General features: G+C 47.2%; 1 long non-coding RNA gene across 2 annotated transcripts; it reads right to left on the bottom strand.

The window, feature by feature from the left end:
* Positions 1-489: 489 nt before the first annotated feature.
* Positions 490-12,340, bottom strand: LOC117472318. Of its 2 annotated transcripts, none has more exons than XR_004554919.1 (5): positions 12,257-12,340; positions 11,699-11,752; positions 10,914-10,994; positions 4,414-4,482; positions 490-1,230 (listed from the first exon to the last, which is right to left on the bottom strand). It is a non-coding gene; the product is annotated as an uncharacterized LOC117472318 (long non-coding RNA). The 2 variants fall into 2 exon arrangements; XR_004554918.1 differs by having other exon boundaries at positions 490-1,227.
* Positions 12,341-17,750: the final 5,410 nt, after the last annotated feature.

Genomic DNA, 17,750 nt, shown 5'->3' with positions numbered 1-17,750 from the left:
GCATTACGTTAGGGAGGCTGTGGCGCAGTGGACTAGTGCATTGGTGTTGGGATCAGGGGAGCACAGGTTCAAACCCCACTGCAGTCAGCATGTCGTTGTGTCCCTGTGGCGCAGTGGACTGGAGCACAGGTTCAAACCCCACTGCAGTCAGCATGTCGTTGTGTCCCTGTGGCGCAGTGGACTGGAGCACAGGTTCAAACCCCACTGCAGTCAGCATGTCGTTGTGTCCCTGTGGCGCAGTGGACTGGAGCACAGGTTCAAACCCCACAGCAGTCAGCATGTCGTTGTGTCCCTGAGACACTTCACCCCAAATTGCTCCTGTGGGGATTGCCCACAGTATTGAGTATGTTAGTCGCTTTGGATAAAAGCGTCTAACAAGTAACATGTCATGTCAATTAGCATTAGCATTAGCAACAGCAAATCCTCGGTGGAGTAGAGAAATAAAATGTGGGTAAATAAATATTGATCAGAGTGTGTTTATTCCTTTTCAGTATGTACATATTGCACATGGCGGCACCTCAAACAATATAAATATACTGGAATATTATTAGATATTTTAATGACCATGTTAAACACCTTCAACAGCTGACGTCCAATCAGAGGCTTTGTCTGTTAAGTCCTCCGAGAGCGTCGGGAAAACGTCCGAAAGAAAAGCCCAGAAGAAGCCTCTGATGATAAAAGGGAGACATCCAACTCGGTTCAGCCGGAGAATAAATCCTGAAGCTTCGTTAGAAATCCTCTTTCCGTCCGACGAGCTTCCAGACGAGACGGAGAGCATCGACGAGCTTCCAGACGAGACGGAGAGCATCGACGAGCTTCCAGACGAGACGGAGAGCATCGACGAGCTTCCAGACGAGACGGAGAGCATCGACGAGCTTCCAGACGAGACGGAGAGCATCGAGCCACGAGGGAAACGCTTATATTTAACTACAAATGATTTAAGAAATGTATTTGAGCTCAGACAAAAAAGTACAGAAGTATAAAATAATTAAAAATATTCTTTAAATGAATTCTGACTTTTTATTTTCAGAATTATAAAATTAATAAATGTTTAACACTTGGCACGAATCCTCTCCCGTGTTCTAAACGTGTCCGTAGGCAGGGAGCAGAAATCAGCGCGTCCTATTGGCTGGTAGAAACAGCGCCGCCTCAGAGGAGTTCCTATTGGTCGGAGGGCTCTTCTTCTTCTCTTCACTGATTGGCCCTCACTTAGATCCCCATCAGGCGCTGCTAACAAGAGAAGAAACATGTCGTAAATAAATACGTCAAATAATTAAAAATAAAGAGAAAGGAAAACAAATCAATGAGTAAATAAAAAAATATAAAAATGTTAAGACAATACATTTTTTTTTAATAAACTATTAACACCAAACAGATCATTGCAGCATTACCCATAATCCCCTCTGTTTCAGCCCTGTTTCCAAAGTGCTGATTCTCTGTCTGTTACTTTAGATGAAAATAAGGAGCCCCTCCCCACGCCCCTCTGAGAGAGATTTGGTTACAAAGAACTCAATGGTGCTCTAGGAGGAGATTCACACCAACGCAACTCCGGTTCAAGCTCCGTGCTAGAGCTTTACAGGTTCAGAACCGGTTCTTCGGTTTAGCTCCGGCTCCGCCCAGAGTCCGACTGGTGCTGCGTCATTGCGTCATCGTTTGCGTCATGACGTAACCGTTTGCGTGCCTGCTTCATAAAGCCAAACCGCGCGGAAACCCCTCACAGCTCACACCGACAACAACAACAATGGCCGATTGTGTTGAAGCGCTACTCGTTTTGGTTTTGCTCTGTCGAAACGAAATGGAAGACGAGATGGTGGCTGGTCTCTGCTCTCATTCTCAGGTTTTTATAGAAATGGATCAAAAAGAGAGAGAATCTTTGTTCCTGAAACTTTCAGAGTCTCTTTCCACAGAGGGGACACATGTTGATGAAGAAGAGACATGAAGAAGAGGGGACACATGTTGATGAAGAAGAGACATGAAGAAGAGGGGACACATGTTGATGAAGAAGAGACATGAAGAAGAGGGGACACATGTTGATGAAGAAGAGACATGAAGAAGAGGGGACACATGTTGATGTAGAAGAGACATGAAGAAGAGGGGACACATGTTGATGAAGAAGAGACATGAAGAAGAGGGGACACATGTTGATGAAGAAGAGACATGAAGAAGAGGGGACACATGTTGATGAAGAAGAGACATGAAGAAGAGGGGACACATGTTGATGTAGAAGAGACATGAAGAAGAGGGGACACATGTTTGATAAGAAGAGACATGAAGAAGAGGGGACACATGTTGATGAAGAAGAGACATGAAGAAGAGGGGACACATGTTGATGAAGAAGAGACATGAAGAAGAGGGGACACATGTTGATGAAGAAGAGACATGAAGAAGAGGGGACACATGTTGATGAAGAAGAGACATGAAGAGGGAGGGACACATGTTGATGAAGAGAGAGACATGAAGAAGAGACATGAGATAAGAGGGGACACATGTTGATGAAGAAGAGACTGAAGAAGAGGGGACACATGTTGATGAAGAAGAGACATGAAGAATAGGGGACACATGTTGATGAAGAGAGACATGAAGAAGAGGGGACACATGTTGATGAAGAAGAGACATGAAGAAGAGAGGACACATGTTGATGAAGAAGAGACATGAAGAGAGGGGACACATGTTGATGTAGAAGAGACATGAAGAAGAGAGGACACAATGTTGATGTAGAAGAGACATGAAGAAGAGGGGACACATGTTGATGAAGAAGAGACATGAAGAATAGGGGGAGACACATGTTGATGAAGAAGAGACATGAAGAAGAGGGGACACATGTTGAATGAAGAAGAGACATGAAGAAGAGGGGACACATGTTGATGAAGAAGAGACATGAAGAAGAGGGGACACATGTTGATGTAGAAGAGACATGAAGAAGAGAGGACACATGTTGATGAAGAAGAGACATGAAGAATAGGGGACACATGTTGATGAAGAAGAGACATGAAGAAGAGGGAACACATGTTGATGAAGAAGAGACATGAAGAAGAGGGGACACATGTTGATGAAGAAGAGACATGAAGAAGAGGGGACACATGTTGATGAAGAAGAGACATGAAGAAGAGGGGACACATGTTGATGAAGAAGAGACATGAAGAAGAGGGGACACATGTTGATGAAGAAGAGACATGAAGAAGAGGGGACACATGTTGATGAAGAAGAGACATGAAGAAGAGGGGACACATGTTGATGTAGAAGAGACATGAAGAAGAGGGGACACATGTTGATGTAGAAGAGACATGAAGAAGAGGGGACACATGTTGATGTAGAAGAGACATGAAGAAGATGGGGACACATGTTGATGAAGAAGAGACATGAAGAAGAGGGGACACATGTTGATGTAGAAGAGACATGAAGAAGAGGGGACACATGTTGATGTAGAAGAGACATGAAGAAGAGGGGACACATGTTGATGTAGAAGAGACATGAAGAAGAGGGGACACATGTTGATGTAGAAGAGACATGAAGAAGAGGGGACACATGTTGATGAAGAAGAGACATGAAGAAGAGGGGACACATGTTGATGTAGAAGAGACATGAAGAAGAGGGGACACATGTTGATGTAGAAGAGACATGAAGAAGAGGGGACACATGTTGATGAAGAAGAGACATGAAGAAGAGGGGACACATGTTGATGTAGAAGAGACATGAAGAAGAGGGGACACATGTTGATGAAGAAGAGACATGAAGAAGAGGGGACACATGTTGATGTAGAAGAGACATGAAGAAGAGGGGACACATGTTGATGTAGAAGAGATATGAAGAAGAGGGGACACATGTTGATGAAGAAGAGACATGAAGAAGAGGGGACACATGTTGATGTAGAAGAGACATGAAGAAGAGGGGACACATGTTGATGAAGAAGAGACATGAAGAAGAGGGGACACATGTTGATGTAGAAGAGACATGAAGAAGAGGGGACACATGTTGATGTAGAAGAGACATGAAGAAGAGGGGACACATGTTGATGTAGAAGAGACATGAAGAAGAGGGGACACATGTTGATGTAGAAGAGATATGAAGAAGAGGGGACACATGTTGATGTAGAAGAGACATGAAGAAGAGGGGACACATGTTGATGTAGAAGAGACATGAAGAAGAGGGGACACATGTTGATGTAGAAGAGACATGAAGAAGAGGGGACACATGTTGATGTAGAAGAGACATGAAGAAGAGGATTTTGCAGAATAGGTCCCCTTTAAAACATGTTTCTCATGCTTCTATTCCTGCGTGTTGCCTTCAGGCTCTCTGTGTTGCCTTCAGGCTCTCTGTGTTGCCTTCAGGCTCTCTGTGTTTTCCACGCTGGAACAGAAAGTCCGATGTTGAGCTATTCTCCTGCAGAAATACCTCCAGATATGAATAACTCACCGTGTCATCTGTCTTTGCAGTGCGGGCTGTTGGCGAGGCGAGTCAGCAGACGGGCACATCGTTTATAATCTGGAAAATAAACATCATTTTTGTTAACGAGAGAGGAGCAAACGTCACGTGACCTGCAGACACACCTGATCCAGGACAACATCATGTGAACTTCCACGTCAGCAAGATCCAAGTTACAAATACAACAATTCATAATACAAATTCTCTATTTAAAGGAGAGGTGTCATGGCCATTTCCACTGATCATAACTCCATTGTTGAGGTATACTAGAATAGATTTATATTGTGCATTTCTCCAAACTCACATTGGTTTCTCAAACAGCATCTCTCCAAACTCACATTGGTTTCTCATACAGCATCTCTCCAAACTCACATTGGTTTCTCATACAGCATCTCTCCAAACTCACATTGGTTTCTCATACAGCATCTCTCCAAACTCACATTGGTTTCTCAAACAGCATCTCTCCAAACTCACATTGGTTTCTCAAACAGCATCTCTCCAAACTCACATTGGTTTCTCATACAGCATCTCTCCAAACTCACATTGGTTTCTCATACAGCATCTCTCCAAACTCACATTGGTTTCTCATACAGCATCTCTCCTAACTCACATTGGTTTCTCAAACAGCATCTCTCCAAACTCACATTGGTTTCTCATACAGCATCTCTCCAAACTCACATTGGTTTCTCATACAGCATCTCTCCAAACTCACATTGGTTTCTCAAACAGCATCTCTCCAAACTCACATTGGTTTCTCAAACAGCATCTCTCCAAACTCACATTGGTTTCTCAAACAGCATCTCTCCAAACTCACATTGGTTTCTCATACAGCATCTCTCCAAACTCACATTGGTATCTCATACAGCATCTCTCCAAACTCACATTGGTTTCTCATACAGCATCTCTCCTAACTCACATTGGTTTCTCATACAGCATCTCTCCAACTCACATTGGTTTCTCAACAGCATCTCTCCAAACTCACATTGGTTTCTCAAACAGCATCTCTCCAAACTCACATTGGTTTCTCATACAGCATCTCTCCAAACTCACATTGGTATCTCATACAGCATCTCTCCAAACTCACATTGGTTTCTCATACAGCATCTCTCCTAACTCACATTGGTTTCTCATACAGCATCTCTCCAAACTCACATTGGTTTCTCAAACAGCATCTCTCCAAACTCACATTGGTTTCTCATACAGCATCTCTCCAAACTCACATTGGTTTCTCATACAGCATCTCTCCAAACTCACATTGGTTTCTCATACAGCATCTCTCCAAACTCACATTGGTTTCTCAAACAGCATCTCTGTAAACTACGTGTATTCACTGAATTTCACTCTCTGCCTTTAACGGCTCGTTGTAGCTCCAATAGCTCCAGCCCCCACCCTCCCTGTGAGCACAGTGTGCTCTGATTGGTCGGGACGTTGTGAATCGCGCTGAGCTCCGTGGAGGTGTTGTTTCCTTGTTTAGGATACATAGCGAAACACAGCCAAACTCATCCTGAGCACACACAAAGTCACAGCCGAAGTAAAAACAATAAGTGTGTCTTGATATTGAGTAAGAAAAAGGTTGATAAATGCTGTGAGAATGGGTCTGCAGAGAGAATGGGTCTGCAGAGAGAATGGGTCTGCAGAGAGAATGGGTCTGCAGAGAGGATGGGTCTGCAGAGAGAATGGGTCTGCAGAGAGAATGGGTCTGCAGAGAGAATGGGTCTGCAGAGAGAATGGGTCTGCAGAGAGGATGGGTCTGCAGAGAGAATGGGTCTGCAGAGAGAATGGGTCTGCAGAGAGATCCCAACTGTCTGTTATCAGCCTGCAGCCAGGGAGGAGAAATCAGCTGAGCTGCCTGCTCCCTGCACACAGATGTGTGTGTGAGGAAGTCCGTGGATTGGCCAATTTGGACCAATCAGCGGGGACGTAACGTAACGGCTCCACGGACGTAACGGCTCCACGGATTGGTCCATTTCGTTCCGGGTACGGCTTGACATCATGCCGTACCCGGAAGAATCAAATGGACAATGACGTATCTCCAACGAGGCGTTTTGGGGAGGTCTTTTCTGTGTTAGAGTTTTACTCGCTACAGGGTGTACTTTGAGGGTTGTGACTCTGCACACCGTTTACATGCATAAAAACCTTCATAACACAAGGGGACGGGTAATAACCGGAAAAGCATGACACCTCTCCTTTAATTACAAATTATTCCATAGAAATAAACTGAATTTAATACAAGCTTTTTATGTCAAAAGAAATAAAGGAAATAAATAAAACAAAATGTTTTTAATGTGGTCTCTGCTTTTAACCCATCCTAGTGCCAGGAGTCTAGTACAAGGAGTCTAGCACCAGGAGTCTAGCACCAGGAGTCTAGAACCAGGAGTCTAGAACCAGGAGTCTAGCACCAGGAGTCTAGTGCTAGGAGTCTAGCACCAGGAGTCTAGTACCAGGAGTCTAGTACCAGGAGTCTAGTACCAGGAGTCTAGCACCAGGAGCAGTGGCCAGCTATACTAGGAGTCTAGTACCAGGAGGCTAGTACCAGGAGGCTAGAACTAGGAGTCTAGCACCAGGAGTCTAGTGCCAGGAGTCTAGTACCAGGAGTCTAGTGACAGGAGTCTAGTGACAGGAGTCTAGCACCAGGAGTCTAGCGCCAGGAGTCTAGTGCCAGGAGTCTAGCACCAGGAGTCTAACACCAGGAGTCTAGCACCAGGAGTCTAGTACCAGGAGTCTAGCAGCAGGAGTCTAGAGCCAGGAGTCTAGTGCCAGGAGTCTAGCACCAGGAGTCTAGCACCAGGAGTCTAGTACCAGGAGTCTAGCACCAGGAGTCTAGTACCAGGAGTCTAGCGCCAGGAGTCTAGCGCCAGTAGTCTAGCGCCAGGAGTCTAGTGCCAGGAGTCTAGCGCCAGGAGTCTAGTGCCAGGAGACTAGTACTAGGAGTCTAGTGCCAGGAGTCTAGCGCCAGGAGTCTAGCGCCAGGAGTCTAGCGCCAGGAGTCTAGTGCCAGGAGTCTAGCGCCAGGAGTCTAACACCAGGAGTCTAGCGCCAGGAGTCTAGCGCCAGGAGTCTAGCGCCAGGAGTCTAGTGCCAGGAGTCTAGTGCCAGGAGTCTAGCGCCAGGAGTCTAGTACCAGGAGTCTAGTGCCAGGAGACTAGTACCAGGAGTCTAGTACCAGGAGTCTAGTACCAGGAGTCTAGCACCAGGAGTCTAGCACCAGGAGTCTAGCACCAGGAGTCTAGTACCAGGAGTCTAGCACCAGAAGTCTAGCACCAGGAGTCTAGTGCCAGGAGTCTAGCACCAGGAGTCTAGTGCCAGGAGTCTAGCACTAGGAGTCTAGCGCCAGGAGTCTAGCACCAGGAGTCTAGCACCAGGAGTCTAGTACCAGGAGTCTAGCACCAGGAGTCTAGCACCAGGAGTCTAGTACCAGGAGTCTAGTACCAGGAGTCTAGTGCCAGGAGTCTAGCGCCAGGAGTCTAGCACCAGGAGTCTAGCACCAGGAGTCTAGCACCAGGAGTCTAGTACCAGGAGTCTAGTGCCAGGAGTCTAGCACCGGGAGTCTAGCACCAGGAGTCTAGTACCAGGAGTCTAGTACCAGGAGTCTAGTGCCAGGAGTCTAGCACCAGGAGTCTAGCACCAGGAGTCTAGTACCAGGAGTCTAGCACCAGGAGTCTAGCACCAGGAGTCTAGCACCAGGAGTCTAGCACCAGGAGTCTAGTACCAGGAGTCTAGCACCAGGAGTCTAGCACCAGGAGTCTAGAACCAGGAGTCTAGTACCAGGAGTCTAGTACCAGGAGTCTAGTGCCAGGAGTCTAGCACCAGGAGTCTAGCACCAGGAGTCTAGCACCAGGAGTCTAGAACCAGGAGTCTAGAACCAGGAGTCTGGTACCAGGAGTCTAGTACCAGGAGTCTAGCGCCAGGAGTCTAGCACCAGGAGTCTAGTACCAGGAGTCTAGCACCAGGAGTCTAGTACCAGGAGTCTAGCACCAGGAGTCTAGCACCAGGAGTCTAGCACCAGGAGTCTAGTACCAGGAGTCTAGTGCCAGGAGTCTAGCACCAGGAGTCTAGCACCAGGAGTCTAGCACCAGGAGTCTAGTACTAGGAGTCTAGCACCAGGAGTCTAGCACCAGGAGTCTAGCACCAGGAGTCTAGAACCAGGAGTCTAGTACCAGGAGTCTAGCACCAGGAGTCTAGTACCAGGAGTCTAGCACCAGGAGTCTAGCACCAGGAGTCTAGCACCAGGAGTCTAGCACCAGGAGTCTAGTACCAGGAGTCTAGCACCAGGAGTCTAGCACCAGGAGTCTAGTACCAGGAGTCTAGCACCAGGAGTCTAGCACCAGGAGTCTAGTACTAGGAGTCTAGCACCAGGAGTCTAGCACCAGGAGTCTAGTACCAGGAGTCTAGCACCAGGAGTCTAGCACCAGGAGTCTAGTACCAGGAGTCTAGCACCAGGAGTCTAGCACCAGGAGTCTAGTACTAGGAGTCTAGCACCAGGAGTCTAGCACCAGGAGTCTAGCACCAGGAGTCTAGAACCAGGAGTCTAGTACCAGGAGTCTAGTACCAGGAGTCTAGTGCCAGGAGTCTAGCGCCAGGAGTCTAGCGCCAGGAGTCTAGCACCAGGAGTCTAGCACCAGGAGTCTAGCACCAGGAGTCTAGGACCAGGAGTCTAGTACCAGGAGTCTAGAACCAGGAGTCTAGTACCAGGAGTCTAGCACCAGGAGTCTAGCACCAGGAGTCTAGAACCAGGAGTCTAGAACCAGGAGTCTAGTACCAGGAGTCTAGTACCAGGAGTCTAGCGCCAGGAGTCTAGCACCAGGAGTCTAGTACCAGGAGTCTAGCACCAGGAGTCTAGTACCAGGAGTCTAGCACCAGGAGTCTAGCACCAGGAGTCTAGCACCAGGAGTCTAGCACCAGGAGTCTAGCACCAGGAGTCTAGTACCAGGAGTCTAGTGCCAGGAGTCTAGCACCAGGAGTCTAGCACCAGGAGTCTAGCACCAGGAGTCTAGTACTAGGAGTCTAGCACCAGGAGTCTAGCACCAGGAGTCTAGCGCCAGGAGTCTAGTGCCAGGAGTCTAGTACCAGGAGTCTAGCACCAGGAGTCTAGTACCAGGAGTCTAGCACCAGGAGTCTAGCACCAGGAGTCTAGCACCAGGAGTCTAGCACCAGGAGTCTAGCACCAGGAGTCTAGTACCAGGAGTCTAGCACCAGGAGTCTAGCACCAGGAGTCTAGTACCAGGAGTCTAGCACCAGGAGTCTAGCACCAGGAGTCTAGTACTAGGAGTCTAGCACCAGGAGTCTAGCACCAGGAGTCTAGTACCAGGAGTCTAGCACCAGGAGTCTAGCACCAGGAGTCTAGTACCAGGAGTCTAGCACCAGGAGTCTAGCACCAGGAGTCTAGCACCAGGAGTCTAGCACCAGGAGTCTAGAACCAGGAGTCTAGTACCAGGAGTCTAGTACCAGGAGTCTAGTGCCAGGAGTCTAGCGCCAGGAGTCTAGCGCCAGGAGTCTAGCACCAGGAGTCTAGCACCAGGAGTCTAGCACCAGGAGTCTAGGACCAGGAGTCTAGTACCAGGAGTCTAGTACCAGGAGTCTAGTGCCAGGAGTCTAGCACCAGGAGTCTAGCACCAGGAGTCTAGCACCAGGAGTCTAGCACCAGGAGTCTAGCACCAGGAGTCTAGTACCAGGAGTCTAGCACCAGGAGTCTAGCACCAGGAGTCTAGTACCAGGAGTCTAGCACCAGGAGTCTAGCACCAGGAGTCTAGTACCAGGAGCAGTGGGCAGCTATTGTACAGCGCCCGGGGAGCAATGGGAGTGAGGGGGGAAGGGGGGTGTCCGGTGCCTTGCTCAAGGACACCACGGCAGGGCAGGAGGTGAACTGGGACCTCTCCAAGTAGCAGTCCACACTCCATATTTAGGTCTGCTCGGGGACTTATTGAATTATAAAGTAAATATGTGATTAAATGTTCCTGAAATCATATTAAAAACTACATGTTGGCATTTATTGTCTGATAATGTTTTAAATTTAGAGTTTTTTAGATTTAAATAAAATAAAATAAATAGGGTCTTTTAGCACTGTGAAGAACATATATATTTAAACTCTTATTTTAATCTAATTAAGTTATGTTCCATACATACAGCTCCCTTCAAGGTGGAGCTGCTGCAGGAGGGTGTTCCAGATCAAAGACAGGATGAGACTTGTTACACACACACACACACACACACACACACACACACACACACACACACACACACACACACACACACACACACACACACACACACACACACACACACACACACACACACACACACACACACACACACACACACACACTTTGTCCACATGTACTCTTACTCGCTCCAAGATAAACTGAATGCATGATTTGAAATAACAAGAACTGCTGTTGTGACACGATCAGACCGATAACAGAGTGTGTGTGTGTGTGTGTGTGTGTGTGTGTGTGTGTGTGTGTGTGTGTGTGTGTGTGTGTGTGTGTGCTCACAGGCAGGTATCGTGCAGTCTCTGGTGTTGTGGTACAGTCGGTGGAAATGTTTTCTGCACTTTGGGTTGAAGTGAAGTGGACCTGCGGAGGAAACACACCTTCAGAAACGCTGCGCTGTGATTGGACGGAACGCTGATCTCATTAAGCATCTCGTTAAAGACACAGAACACAATTACAGAATAACCAATTAACTAAAAAAACATCCTGGTGAATATGCAAAGCACATGGGACAGCAGGAATCTGTCTTTAAATAACCGTTATCAAGATGTGAAAGTCTTCTCTGTGACTGCAGGTGCCTCGCTACGGAGGCTCAGAGGGGACAAACACTCATGTGGAATACATAGGGAGTAATAACAAGGATTCAATAAAAATACAAAATAAAAATGTAAAAAAAATACATATTTGTTTATTAAATGAAGTATATATTTTGATATTTATTTAAAATAGATTTAAATATAATTACAATTTCTTTTATATTTTAAATATATTATTTTGTATTTAATTTTACGCTATATTAATTCAATAAAAAATCAATAAAGAAATAAATTATAATAAGATATAAATAAATTGATTAAAAAAAAAAAATTAATTAAAATATATAAATCAATCTTTATCTAAAAATAAATATATATTTTAAGATATTATTTTATTGTAATTCCCTACAGGTTTTATGTGTGTGTGTGTGTGTGTGTGTGTGTGTGTGTGTGTGTGTGTGTGTGTGTGTGTGTGTGTGTGTGTGTGTGTGTGTGTGTGTGTGTGTGTGTGTGTGTGTGTAAAGCTCTCACCTGTCAGGTGTTTGAGGAACTTCTCCTTCTGTCGAGGGTCTCTGGGATTTCCCTCTGGTAGAAAAACAAATGTAAACAATTATTACAACCAAGATATATTTATATACACTAAATAATTAAACAACCAAACTGGCCTTTAAATCTAAATAGAGTCACATAAATAAATCTATTTGAATCTGCTTCGGTTTCTTTGATGCTTTCTTCAAACGTTCCGTCAACGAGCCGGAGAATAATATTTAATCCTGATGTTGACATCTGTGCGCTCTAATGGAGCGTGCTGTGGAGGACCTGAAGTGAACCGTGGAGCCCTGCGCTCCTATTGGCTAGCGCTCCAACACATTGTACGTAATAGGCTAAGGGGCGGGACATCTCTAAGCGGTTGACCAATCACAACAGAGCCGGCCAGCTAACCAATCAGAGCAGCTCTGGTTTCAGACAGAGGGTGAACAGAGGAGCAGACAGGAAGAGAGACATAAAGAGCTTTCTGAACATATTTGTTATTTCAAATGTGTTGTTATAAATGATATTATGTGTATAAGTATTACAGGTGGTACTGACCCGGTCCCTGGGGGCTCCTCGCCCGGCTGAGCGCCCCCCCGTCCTCCACCCGGGTCCTGGACCCCCTGCCGAGCTGCAGGGCGCTGCGTCCATCAGAGAGCCCCTGGACCCCCTGGACCCCCAGCCGGGCTCCATGGAACCCCTGCTGTGCCCCCTGGACCCCCTGCTGGGCCTCTGACCCCCGAAGGAACCGGGCTGCGGAGCAGCGACCAGCGACCAAGAGGAGCAGGAGCCACGACAGGAGAAGGAGGCGCATCGCTGCTCCTGAGGAGAACAGCTGTTATGTATTTCTTATGGCATCGATGGGACTCCATACACAGACGGTGACTAATTGGACCTTAAAACCACATCGATGCACCCGAGGAGAAGACTCCAGAGCGTGGTTAATTGGTTAATTGGTTTCCTGAGCTCTAAAGCCACGCCCCTTCTGCTCGCAGCTCCAGGCAAGCTCTCTACTTTTAGTGATTATATAATACTGTAAACAACAAGTTTCTTTAGTTGAAATGTTCAAGTCTTTTTTCGAACCCTTTTGATCAGAAAATAGTTTTTCTAAAGAAACTTTAAACAGATGAATCTTTCCCAGAGATGCTTGAAGTGTTTTATTCAAGTTAGAGGATGAGATTTAAAACTAATAAACTTTAATAAATGTGAAGCACTTCCAAAGCTCAAAGCAGATTTCCTAAAAGTTGATGAAAGTGAAGAAAACGTCGCTTTAAGACTCTTTGAGAGTTCACTGATCATTACAGAATGCCTCCTTTGCGCATTCAAACACAAGCTGTGAGAAAACGTGCAATATAAAAAAGATCAGTCTCAGTGTCAGTAAGGAGCTCTGGAAGTTTCGTGGAGATGAATACAAGTGAAAGTTTCCACCTGCTCTCACCTGTGCGGTTCTCCAGCGGCTCGCTGCGCCTCTCCTCCCCGGGCAGAGCGCACTGTTCCCGGCTTCTCGCTCCCCGGCTCCCCGCTGAACGTCCGGATCTCGGAGGTGTCTGTCTGTGTTTCTTCTGCACGTTTAGGAGCTGTTATCCCGGGTTAAGGAGCTGCTATCCCGGGTTAAGGAGCTGTTATCCCGGGTTACTGTCGCTCCGAGCTGCGGGGTCCGGGCGCATCTTCCTCATCTTCAGAGCCTCCTCATCCTCCTGCAGCAGCTGCCACCGCGTGCATGCTGTCGCGCGGGTTAAAGTCCAATTACAGGAAGTGCACGAGGAGGAGGAGGGAGGAGGTGCGCGCGTGCACGTGCAAGATGACTTTTAACGTGCACTCGTACCAAAGGAGGAGCAGCACCCCCCCCCAGTGGAAATATTAATAACACATTATGTTGAATGGTTGTTTATAAATGTGGGAAAAATATATACAAATTAAAAATAAAGACAATAAATACAAATAAATACAAATAAATACAAATAAATACAAATAAATACAAATAAATCAAATGTACATGTAGCAGTTTAAATAAATAGAATAATAATTATAAGCATTTTTATTTTATATTTTCCAGATTTTGTCGGCAGCTAATTTACCCATTTCTTTGAAAAAATAATTCTAAATAAAAAAAACTTATATGCCAATTTTGTATATACATATAGTTGCATATAACTTACTCTATTATAAAATAAAATACTATAAATAATAGGAATAAGACTATTTTTTTAAATAAAGGGGACCTATCATGCAAAATGCACTTGTGTACGTCTTTTCTACATGAATATGTGTCCCCGGTGTTCCAGGGAACTCACCAAGTGTCAGAAAACACAACCCTCTCTATTTTCCTCCATACCCAAATCTCTAAAAAAGGGGCTGCAACGGATCTGATAAAAACTGATCCAGATTTGAACACTGTCCTGACGTCAGGACGGTGGCGCTACGGCTATTGGGCCAACTCCACCAATCAGGAGGAGACAGCCACGGCCATTGCCGTTTGAAAGCGCTGGAGACGCTGTAGTACATATGCCAGGCCAGTAGGTGGTGCTGTTCTCACTGAATCTGCCCAGAGCTAGAAATTGTCAAATTGAGCAAAATGAGGCATGGCTAAAATGCATGATCTGTTTGGTATTTTGAAAAAAAAAAAGTATAAATATGCCTTATATAGGTATGGTCCTACACTATATTATTCAAATATAGCATGATAGGTCCACTTTAAATAAAAACTCATGCAAAAGAAATTATAAAATAAAGGCAATTATATTTATATAATTATTTAATTATTTAAGTTCCATCCATCCATCCATCCATCCATCCATCTTCTCCCGCTTCTCCGTGGTCGGGTCGTGGAGGTATCAGTTCCAGCAGAGAGCCCCAAACGTTCCTTTCCCCTCATCAACCAGCTCTGACTGGGGGGTCCCAAGGCGCTCCCAGGCCAGCCAAGAGATATAATCCCTCCACCTGGTCCTAGGTCTACCCCTCGGTCTCTTCCCAGCTGGACGTGCCTGGAACACCTCCCTAGGGAGGCGCCCAGGTGGCATCCTTACTAGGTGCCCAAACCACCTCAACTGGCTCCTTTCGACGTGAAGGAGGAGTGGTTCAACTCCGAGTCCCTCCCGGATGACTTTTTTTTTTTTTAATTTTTTTAGCCTTTATTTATCCAGGTGAATCCCATTGAGATCATTGATCTCTTTTTCAAGGGAGACCTGCTCAAGTAGGTTCCACATGAAACATAAAAACATAAACAGAACAACAAAAAGGACATCATACAGCATCATTACAGGGATTACAGTTTACATAACTGTCCACATGAACAGGTTCCAACAGCTTCCGATTGAGTAGCATCCAACCGACCGACTGAACGTCTCACCTTATCCCTAAGGGAGACGCCAGCCACCCTGCGGAGAAAACCCATCTCGGCCGAGACCCTGAGATACTTGAACTCCTTCACTTGGGGTAAGGACTCATTCCCTACTTGGAGTGGACAGTCCATCGGTTTCCTGCTGAGAACCATGGCCTCAGATTTGGAGGTGCTGATCCTCATCCCAGCCGCTTCACACTCGGTTGCGAACCGATCCAGTGAGTGCTGAAGGTCGCAGACCGATGAAGCCATTAGAACCACATCATCTGCAAAAAGCAGTGGTGCAATCCTTAGTCCACCGAACTGCAGACCCCCTCCCCCATGACTACGCCTCAAAATCCTATCCATGTATATTACAAACAGGATTGGTGACAAAGCGCAGCCCTGGCGGAGGCCAACCCTCACCTGAAATGGGTCCGACTTCCTGCCGAGGACCCGGACACAGCTCTCGCTTTGGGAGTACAGAGATTGGATGGCCCTGAGTAGAGACCCCCTCACCCCATACTCCTGCAGCACCTCCCACAGTAACTCCCTGGGAACTCGGTCATACGCCTTCTCCAAGTCTACAAAACACATGTAGACCAGATAAGCATACTCCCAGGCCCCCTCCAGGATCCTGGGAGAGTAAAAAGCTGATCCGTCGTTCCACGACCAGGACGGAATCCGCATTGTTCCTCCTCAATCTGAGGTTCGACAATCGGCCTGACCCTCCTTTCGAGTACCTTAGAGTAAACTTTCCCGGAAAGGCTGATCCCCCTTTTTGAAAAGGGGAACCACCACCCCGGTCTGCCACTCCTTCGGTACTGTTTCCGTCTTCCACGCAACGTTGATGAGACGTGTCAACCATGACAGTCCCTCAACACCCAGAGCCTTCAGCATTTCTGGGCGGATCTCATCCACCCCCGGGGCTTTGCCACTGTGGAGTTGTCTGACGACCTCAGTGACCTCCCCCCGGGAGATTGGTGTTGATCCCCCGTCATACTCCAGCTCTGCCTCTACCATAGAGGGCGGAGTTGTCGGGTTCAGGAGTTCCTCAAAGTGTTCCTTCCAACGCCCTAACACTCCATCAGTTGAGGTCAACAGCGTCCCATCCTTACTGTACACAGCTTGGATGGTTCCCTGCTTCCCCCTCCTGAGGTGTCGGACAGTTTTCCAGAACAACTTTGGTGCCGCCCAAAAGTCCTTTTCCATGGCTTCTCCGAACTTCTCCCACGCCCGCTGCTTTGCCTCGGCCACGGCTGAGGCTGCTGCCCTTCGGGCCTGTCGGACGGCTTCCCTGACCACCGGTGTCCACCAGGAGGTTCGAGGGTTACCGCCCCTTGAGGCTATTGCTTCGGCAATAGAGGCTTTGAACACCGCCCACTCTGGTTCAATGTCCCCAGCCTCCACAGGAATGCCCGAAAAGCTCCGCCGGAGGTGTGAGTCGAAGGCCTCCTGAACTTGGGCCTCCTCCAGACGTTCCCAGTTCACCCGCACTACACGTTTGGGCTTACCAGGTCTGTCCAGAGGCTTCCCCCGCCACTCGACCCAACTCACCACCAGATGGTGATCAGTTCTCCGCCCCTCTCTTTACCCGAGTGTCCAAAACATACGGCCTCAGGTCCGATGATACGATAATGAAATCGATCATGGACCTTCTGCCTAGGGTGCTCTGGTACCACGTACACTTATGAGCATCCTTATGTTCGAACATGGTGTTTGTTATGGCCAATCCATGACTAGCACAGAAGTCCAGTAACAAACCACCACTCCGGTTCAGATCGGCAAGCCCGGCCACCAGACACTTGCCGACGAGTCCTCCTTCTGGGCCTGGCTCCAGAAGGGGACCCCGGGCTTCCTCCGGGCCGGGTATCCTCACTTCCTGTGTCGTCTTTCATGAGGTCTTTTGAACCAATCTTAGTCTGGCCCCTTGCCTGAGACCAATTTGCCCTGGGAGACCCTACCAGGAACACAAGGTTCCAGACAACACAGCCCCCAGGTTCATCAGGGCACACAAACCTCTCTACCACGGTAAGGTGCTGGTTCTTCAGATATTTAAAATAATTAACTCATTTAATTTTGGGTGTTTTAGGCCACGTTTACACGGAGACGAAACGGAGACGAAAACAAAAAAGAACCTTAGTCGATATCAAAAAAGTCTTCTGTCCACACGGAAACATGTCCGTCCACACGAGACCGCTCGACCCGCTGGAGACGCTGTAGTACATATGCCGGGCCTGTAAGTGGCGCTGTACTTCCGCCACAAAATACACCAAAAGCAGCGAAGAAGACCCCCGAGCATGGTTGCCATGGTTGCCTGGTTGCCCTTCTGGTTATTCTCCGCGGTGGATTTAGCAACATGTAGAGAACTGAGAGCTGAACCACATGACCTGCAGAGACCTGAGAGCTGAAGCACGTGACCTGTAGAGAACTGAGAGCTGAACCACGTGACCTGTAGAGAACTGAGAGGTTTCAGCGGCGCGCCCGTATTTGTTCTCCAGATAGAAAGTCCTATGAGAGATGATGAGGGTATTACCTGAGTTTACCTGAGTTACCTGTGTTTGTTCAGGTTTCTGAGGAATGCTGTTTATTCTGCTCACTTTCCCACACTACTGCCCCCCCCCCCCTTACTACTGTAGCGGGACCTGGACCCCCGCCAGAGAAAACACAAAACGACCTAAAACTATTTAATATGGGGTCTCAAAAAATAAATAAAAATTATAAAATATGTAT

Source organism: Trematomus bernacchii, unplaced genomic scaffold, assembly GCF_902827165.1.
Source record: "Trematomus bernacchii unplaced genomic scaffold, fTreBer1.1, whole genome shotgun sequence".
Classification (NCBI taxonomy): Eukaryota; Metazoa; Chordata; class Actinopteri; order Perciformes; family Nototheniidae; genus Trematomus; species Trematomus bernacchii.
The sequence above is the reverse complement of the archived record's forward strand: the minus strand, read 5'-3'. Positions and strand labels throughout refer to the sequence as shown.